Raw genomic sequence first — 7749 nt, 5'->3', positions numbered from 1 at the left:
TGGTTGAGGCTTGAAAGGTTTAGTTTCAAACGGTTAGTTTTTTACATATCTACGGACCGTAGCCAAAACAAACACACGTATTTGAATTTGTAATTACCTTATTTTCTTTATCTCCTGTTATTTTTTATTTAATTTTACTTAATATCTAATTTATATATATATATATATATATAGGCCTACCTACCTCATGTTTACGGAATGCATGTTTGCACAATACAAATAAAAACTTTTCAGGTCCATACGGTCCAATGCCTCACTCTTTCTGGTTATATAAGGTTCAAATACATATTTTTCCTTAACTAATATAATTTAACCAAGAAGGGATATTAAAATGTGATTCATATTTTTTTACGTCATATATCGTGATATCATATCGATATCGTCTGGACAGTGGAAAATATCGTGATATGAATTTTAGCTCATATCGCCCACCCCTACCTTTTAGAAGACTCTTCTGCCACAGACGCACCACCATCCACAGACATGCCTGACCCACATCAAGTGATTTGCGAGAATGACATCATTGGCAAGCATGCATCCATCACTTATGAAGACAGTTTAATACATCTGACAAACTTTCTTGTGCTACCTGTGGATCAGTGCCCGTTCCACAGCCGGGGAACAGGTGAAGATTGCTATGTCCTTCCACACTTCGAGGTCCACATCAGTTCGAGAGGCACAGCAACCATCATTGAATGGGTGAGTTAATCCAATCCTAACATGGGTTTGTTACACTTCTCTACATGTATTCAATGAAGAATGTCACAGACTTGTATCTTTGAACTTCCTATGCTATTTAGACATTGGTTGGCATCCACCCAAGTAAGGGGCCATATCTCAGACTGCCCATCTTAATCTTTTCTTTTTATTGGCCAGTCTGAGATATGGCTTTTTCTTTGCAGCTCTGCCTAGAAGGTCAGCATCCCGGAGTCGCCTCTTCACTGTTGATGTTGAGATTGGTGTTTTGCGGGTACTATTTAATGAAGCTGCCAGTTGAGGACCTGTGAAGCGTCTGTTTCTCAAACTAGACACTCTAATGTATTTGTCCTCTTGCTCAGTTGTGCACCGGGGCCTCCCACTCCTCTTTCTATTCTGGTTAGAGCCAGTTTGCGCTGTTCTGTGAAGGGAGTAGTACACAGCGTTGTACGAGATCTTCAGTTTCTTGGCAATTTCTCGCATAGAATAGCCTTCATTTCTCAGATATTGCTCTATTGGTCACAGAGGAGATGGTTGGGAAACCCTGCACACAGCCAAAGGAGGATTGTTTTCTTTTTACAGATCAAAACCTGATCTTGAGTCCTACCAGAACCATATTCTGATGTACGCCAGCAAGCGTTTTTCCTTTCCACCACCAGTCTATAAGGCCTGAACACTGCTGGCAGCACTAGATTACAACTTCCACAAGGACAGACCAGCCAGGTAGAACGCAGATGGAACCAAGATGTAAATCCCCACTCTATTTGAAGTCGATAGGTTAGAGAAGGAAGTTTTGAACAACATAACTTTTCAAGTCTGCCCAATGCACCTGTTCGCACTCACACATTGGCCAAACACAGGGTCTTTCTAAATTAATATTTCCTGAATTGCTCTCCTTGCCTCCTTTTCAAAACCTATTGGAGAAGAGGGTCAGAGGGGAGTGACCCTGGACCTTCTTCTACCATACGATTGAGAAGTAGGCAAGGACATGGGAAAAAGTTTTTTTTTGTCATTGAATATAAACAGGAAGTTAAGTGTATTTGCAGTGTATTGTAAACCATCCAATCTTCTTTCTCAAAACCATTGAGGGAGGTGATGCACTACCTTATTTGTTCTGTTGTACTCAGATTGCAAGATCTGTGACCTTACTAATTGTCCTTGAAAGTACATATTTTATAACACAATGCATACTCTCAAATTCTGTTGATTTATAGCTATAGAAGACTGTATTTTTAAAAAATGTTGGAGGGTCTAGTCACTAAAGACTAAGACATATGGATACATTCCAGACCTCCAATACAAGATTTTGAGGAAGCGGTTGGAATCTGGTGGCGGGATGCCAAGGAGAAGAACCCTAAGGCCCGAAGACCCTAGAAGACTTGGACTCCTACCCCCTATTCCTCCACCAACAACTGAGGAACTTGTGCAATCACAAGTGAGAAGAGGCCGAGGTAAGTAAAGAACTGAAGGCAGGAATATCAGGTAGAATTGCATCAGACCTCAGTGAGTTATAACAAAGCCTGTAGGAGATGATATCTATGCAGTCAATGAATAGTTGTGTTTTTATAATTTCACAGTATCGGTACACTAAACCTCCACATTCCTCATTCTTTCCCTTCCCCATAGCGTTAGGTGAACCTCGAGACCATGCAGGATCTCCAGAAACCTCCTCCAGCTCAGCAACCCTGTGAGAAACCCAGGTAATGACCCACATACATACAAATGACATAATTTGAAGTAGTAACAATAATATTTTTTTCTGACTTATCTGTTGGAATACATCTCTAGATTAACAGTAAAGTCCCTGATGGACCAAGACCCCTCTGAAGCCTCCACTATCAAGCAACTAGGGGGAGACCTCCCTGCCTGCTTCCCAGTCCTAACCACAAAACTGATGCAGCACTTTCTCCATGTACCAGGCCACACACACAAACTGATGACAGGAACATACACATGGACAGCTTAAGCTCTGTGGCTGGCTGGTATAATGAAGGAATGGGATGAAATGAGCATTGATCTAATGGTGTGAAGAGGCCCTACAGTGCCAGACCATTTTCATAGGTTTACTTTACTCTGTAAACATGGCCTTAATTTTGAGAATACATTACTTAATTAAAGGCCCACCGTCATCACATGATCACCCCATTCAATTTGCCAAACAGCTCCTAAAAGGCTTTTCACAAAAAGTGACATCACACATCCCAACTTGCAAACTAATCATTGGTTTAGAAGACAAAACAAGAGTGACAACTTGATTCTAGCCTATTGAAACAACACAGAGTAGACCATCCCCTCCCCAAACCACTTGCTGCACACCTGAACCTTATTTTGATTTAGATTGTGGTCGGTGGTGTACATGAGGTGATTTGAATGGGGTGATCATGTGATGACAGTGGGCCTTTAAACAGTTATTTCAGATTAAATCACAGCTAGATCCATTGATCCACCTGCTACGTCATACACCTGTCAGCCATAGCTCTATTAAAATATATTGTTTGCCTCTTTACCCTCCTCTAATCCTCCCATCCTTGTGTCATGGGGCTCTACCTGCCTCTACGGGTGTATATTATGTCTGGGCTGACACACATCTTTTATTTCTTATTAGGTGACAAGTGACACAAGGTTCTGGATCATAGGTGTTTTTGATCTGGTTATATTCTGAGTTTCTGTTTTAGCCATTTATCAGTTGACCATGTTTCTTGGTAGCTAAGGGTTAACTTGAGTTTGATCATGTTCACATTGCATCTTAACTCCTTAAAGCTGGAATTTGCGAGTCGTCTGTGACCCCCAGGACACACCTCTTTTATTATTTCATTTGTAACAAAACCCAACACTTACCTCTTTTTCTCACTTCTCTTTTGGGGTGGAGTTGATCCAAATCCAATACTAATGATGATGATGCTTGTTCAGTAGAACATTTCTAAAAAAAAAACGTTGTCCCTGCTGACTACTCTGCTGTTTACATTCTAGCTCTCCCATGCACGCTCATGCGGGCTCCCTCATGCCCAAGCGCTCTCTCTCGCATCTATGCGCTCTCCCACTGTCTCACAACCATAGATTGTGTATATATAAACAACACAAGAAGCGGGGGTAAGCCTTGGGTCATGGACGACTCGCTGATTACCACTTTAAATATGTCATTGATATAATTTGTCCAGGGGTAGTTATGTGTTTTATATCCCAGTTGAAAACTCCTCTGGAATATTGGTACCATAACCGAATCATTTCACACCTTTGTCTTATTTCACATTTCACTGGACATCCCATGCTCCTTGAATAGCAAGGCTTGGAGTAAGTTCTCATTTACCTGCATAGACCTTTGCACAAGTCATTGGTGTTAACTGTTGTTTTGAGGGTGACATTTCAACCGTAGAATTATGTCAATGGTAACCAATTTTCAGTACAGACAAACGTTGTCTAAAATGTGTAAAATTGTGCCTTTTTAAATTTTATATCCAGAAAAAAACGAATATGCAAACAAACTAATGTAAAATTATTATTTATTCAAGCACACATTCAGATGTATAAATACAATTTTAACTTTGTTGTGCCGGGAGAAAGTGCAGTGATGACACTTTTGAGTGAGAAATAAACTAACAACCTTTAGAATCTTTGATATGACATGGTGTGCCCAGTTAGAAGGTTTTTGATGTCCTGAAGATGCACCTGCCAGGTGTTTGTGTGTGGAGAATGCAAACAGAGAGAGGGTGTGTTCTGTTCACAAGTGACATGATGCCATACTAATGTCATGCCAATAACTGTCTGGCAACAGACAATCTTTGGGTATAACACTAGTATGTCATCATGTGAAACGCTTTGAGAATCCTAGCGCCCAGGGTGGAACCTAGTGTCCCCTGATTCTCCAAACACAGTAACTGGGGATGACAACTCAGTTTCCTGCACCATGCTGCCACATCACAAACTGTGTGTAGGCAGCATGCCGGTACTCCCGGGCGTCATCCCCAGGCTCTGCTGCATCAGCCACTGCCAACACGTCAACCCTATACCGCCTGTGCAAACGTAAATATCTGTTGTCTAGGCAGTAATGGGCAAAAAAATAAATAAAAGACCCTTACAGAGGTCTGGTCCCTGATCGCAACACTTCCTCTCTGTCTGTAGGCATCTCCCTGCAGTTGCCACAGGTGCACCTGGTACATGTACAGGTTGTGGCTCACCATTCCGCCGCCGGTAAATCTCTAGGACATCAGAAACCAACCCTGGCTCTCGCTGAAACATCAGCCTCACCACCTCCCTGTTTGTATCATCCAGATCCCTGATGAGGAATTCCTGAATGAACAGATGCACACACAGCCTATTATCCATAAGGCAGAATGTGATATTTCTCTCCACACCCAACTAAAGGTATTTCTCATATGTATGGTCAAGGTCTACGATTAATTCAAAGTCAATTCAAACACTACTTTCTATTGCAAATTGATGAAACTAGATCATGTTTCTATTGAAAGTGGTATGTGTGGAGAAACACCAAAAACCAAAATGTATACTTTCTTTTTGTTAAATATATAGGCATTTTCAACATAATACAAACCTGTGTGGCAGCCCTTCTATCACGTCAGAGAGCAAAAAGCCTCTCCTCATCCTAATTTCTGTCTCTCTGATGCCTGCCTCCGCCTGTCCGTCCTCTGCCCCTGGCTCTCCCTCTAGCCCTGCCTCTTGCCCTGCTAGTCGGACTGCCATCATCAACATTGCGCACACAATGAATGACGTTAGCTAGATGTTAGATGTCATGCTATGTGAAATACTTTCTTACATACATTGGCTATTACAATAACATTTCACAAGGTTGAAACTACTGCAGCTGGCTACCGTTAGCAAGGGAACCGACAGAACACGTCACAGACAATTGAGAAATTGCACAACATTGCCATATGGTATTACAATACAAATACTTTTTGGAGTTTAATGTTTTATTTCACCTCATCACTCGACATTATGTGTGTCCAGTGGTTAGCTAGTAGACTGCTGCTGTAGCTGTATGAAATGGCTGGCTTGCTATGCCTATGTAAACAAATCCACACGTTTTAGAATGAAAGGGAGAGAGCATGAAATGGGGGAGTGACTCAAGGCTTGTTTCGAAAGGGGGTGGGGAGGGGGGAGAGTTGTTTGAAAATAGCCTAAATGTTGTTGCAATACGCCAAGCTTCCACAACGTTGGAGAAAAATAGGGATATCTCCTTTAACTCAAATGTCAACAAGGGGGGTTTGGGTTGACAAGGTGGTACATTTCAGCGTGACAGGTTTCTTCTGCTTCTTCATCATTGTTTTCTTCATGAGTTTCTTCTTCTGTTTCCGCCTCATCCTATGTTTGGCAGCCCCCTCGTCCACCTCTTCTTCCAAATGGGTTGTCCACCTGCACGCCAACAGGTGGGGACAGCCACTCTGCTTGGCCTTCTCCTGCTCCAGGACAGTGTCTTGAGAAATGCCCTAACTTCCCACAGTTGTAGCAGCTCTAGTCTCACCCTCCTTCAGCTCCAGCAGGGGCTGGTTGCTTTCGGTCTTCAGCTCCAGCACCTTCTGCAGCTCCTCCAACAACTCCTAATCCCACGGCTCCTCCACCTGGCACAGGCCCACCCCCAAGTGGTTATGAGAGGGTGGGAGGCCACCATCTCAGTCTGCTGGTGGAGGATTTGGCAGTGGCGGATACAAGGGGGGCACCATGAAAGGGTTTTCTTGGAGAAAGGCCAGCCAGGCTTCTTCTTATTTTGTCCTTCTTTCTCTTCAAGTTGGCCTCTCACAGACTCCAGTTTTTCTGTGCTCAGTGACCCATCACCTGGGAAATCTCCATCTGTCTTCTGTTTGGTTCAGTACCCCCCTACCAAATTTATGCTAAACATACAATCTATGTACAATCTGATACACACAAATATAACATTTTCCCTCACAGTCATTAATTGTTTTTATCCAGAACCCAAAATATAAGCTTGTTTTACTCCAATGTTTATTAACAATGTAAATATAAACAAAACACTGTGTATAGCCTCAAAACATGGTTAAAAGCATCCATTTGATATCATGGATGGTCAGTTATTTTCTCCATAGCTCTGTGTATGAATTTGAGAGTGGTTATCCAACCCCATCCCTTAGCCTTTTAGCAACACAGGCAGGGAAAATGCTTTGTTATTGTTTCAATTAAGGATTCTAGCTTTAAAGTGAGTTATTTTGGGGTGGTTTGTTGTTTGGGGAGTTATTATAGTGGGCTATTATTATAGTAGGATAGAGTGAGTCCTACAGTATAACATCACAAGCGATAGAATGGTTTAAGCTCTCAATGTTTCAGTTTGAACATTCTTTAAATTCTGTGGTAGTTCTTCCGCCAATGAAATAAATGGGGATACACCAAGTTTTATAGTGTATAAAGTATGAATGGTAGCAACAAGCTGTGTTGAAGCAATCTAAGTTGAGTCAGACTGCACATGTCAAATTTGGTTTGGTGTTTGTAGCATAAACGGTTCAAGAGCAGTGTCGGATCCAACTTGGAAGGTTGAGTGGGTGTATGGGCATTTGTGGTGGTGGTTTGGGCTCTGTTGGCGGGAATACAAAGCTTTATTAGTGTGTTTGAAGCTTTTGGAGGTAGACAAAAATTAATGCTATGACGCTAGGTGGTCAAGTGAAGACTGGTTGAGCCGTTCAGAACACAGTATAGGCCAGGGGTGGAGGTTGCATTACCAGTCTCACACTGTTTACTTCAGATACATCTTACTGGATTTAATCAAGTCAAACTTTGGGATAATTCAGTAAGAACACTACTGTAATCTGACACGAGTACCTATTACTTTACAGCAAGCACACCAATAACTAGTAGTAGGAACCAATAGAACTTGATGAGCAAGGTATGTCACAATATCCTTTTATTCTTCCTCTTAGCAAAAACTATATTTACTAAAGTAAATGTGTGTAGTTGCTAGTCTTTAAGTATTCATGGTTGTGAAATAGTAGTACTAGTGGTAGTGGTAATAACGGCAGTAGACCTAGTAATGGTACAGTGAGGGGAAAAAAGTATTTGATCCCCTGCTGATTTTGTACGTTTGCCCAC

The 7749-nt window shown here is 41.9% G+C and overlaps 1 long non-coding RNA gene across 2 annotated transcripts; it reads left to right on the top strand.

Moving 5' to 3' along the window:
• Positions 1 to 613: 613 nt before the first annotated feature.
• LOC123491073 lies at positions 614 to 4307 on the top strand. 2 transcript variants are annotated; one of them, XR_006661144.1, is made up of 4 exons: positions 614 to 699; positions 1986 to 2147; positions 2323 to 2396; positions 2485 to 4307. It is a non-coding gene; the product is annotated as an uncharacterized LOC123491073 (long non-coding RNA). The 2 variants fall into 2 exon arrangements; XR_006661143.1 differs by having other exon boundaries at positions 2323 to 4307.
• Positions 4308 to 7749: the final 3442 nt, after the last annotated feature.

Source organism: Coregonus clupeaformis, chromosome 6 (assembly GCF_020615455.1).
Source record: "Coregonus clupeaformis isolate EN_2021a chromosome 6, ASM2061545v1, whole genome shotgun sequence".
NCBI lineage: Eukaryota > Metazoa > Chordata > Actinopteri > Salmoniformes > Salmonidae > Coregonus > Coregonus clupeaformis.
Note: the sequence above shows the minus strand (reverse complement) of the source record. Positions and strands in the feature narration are given on the sequence as shown.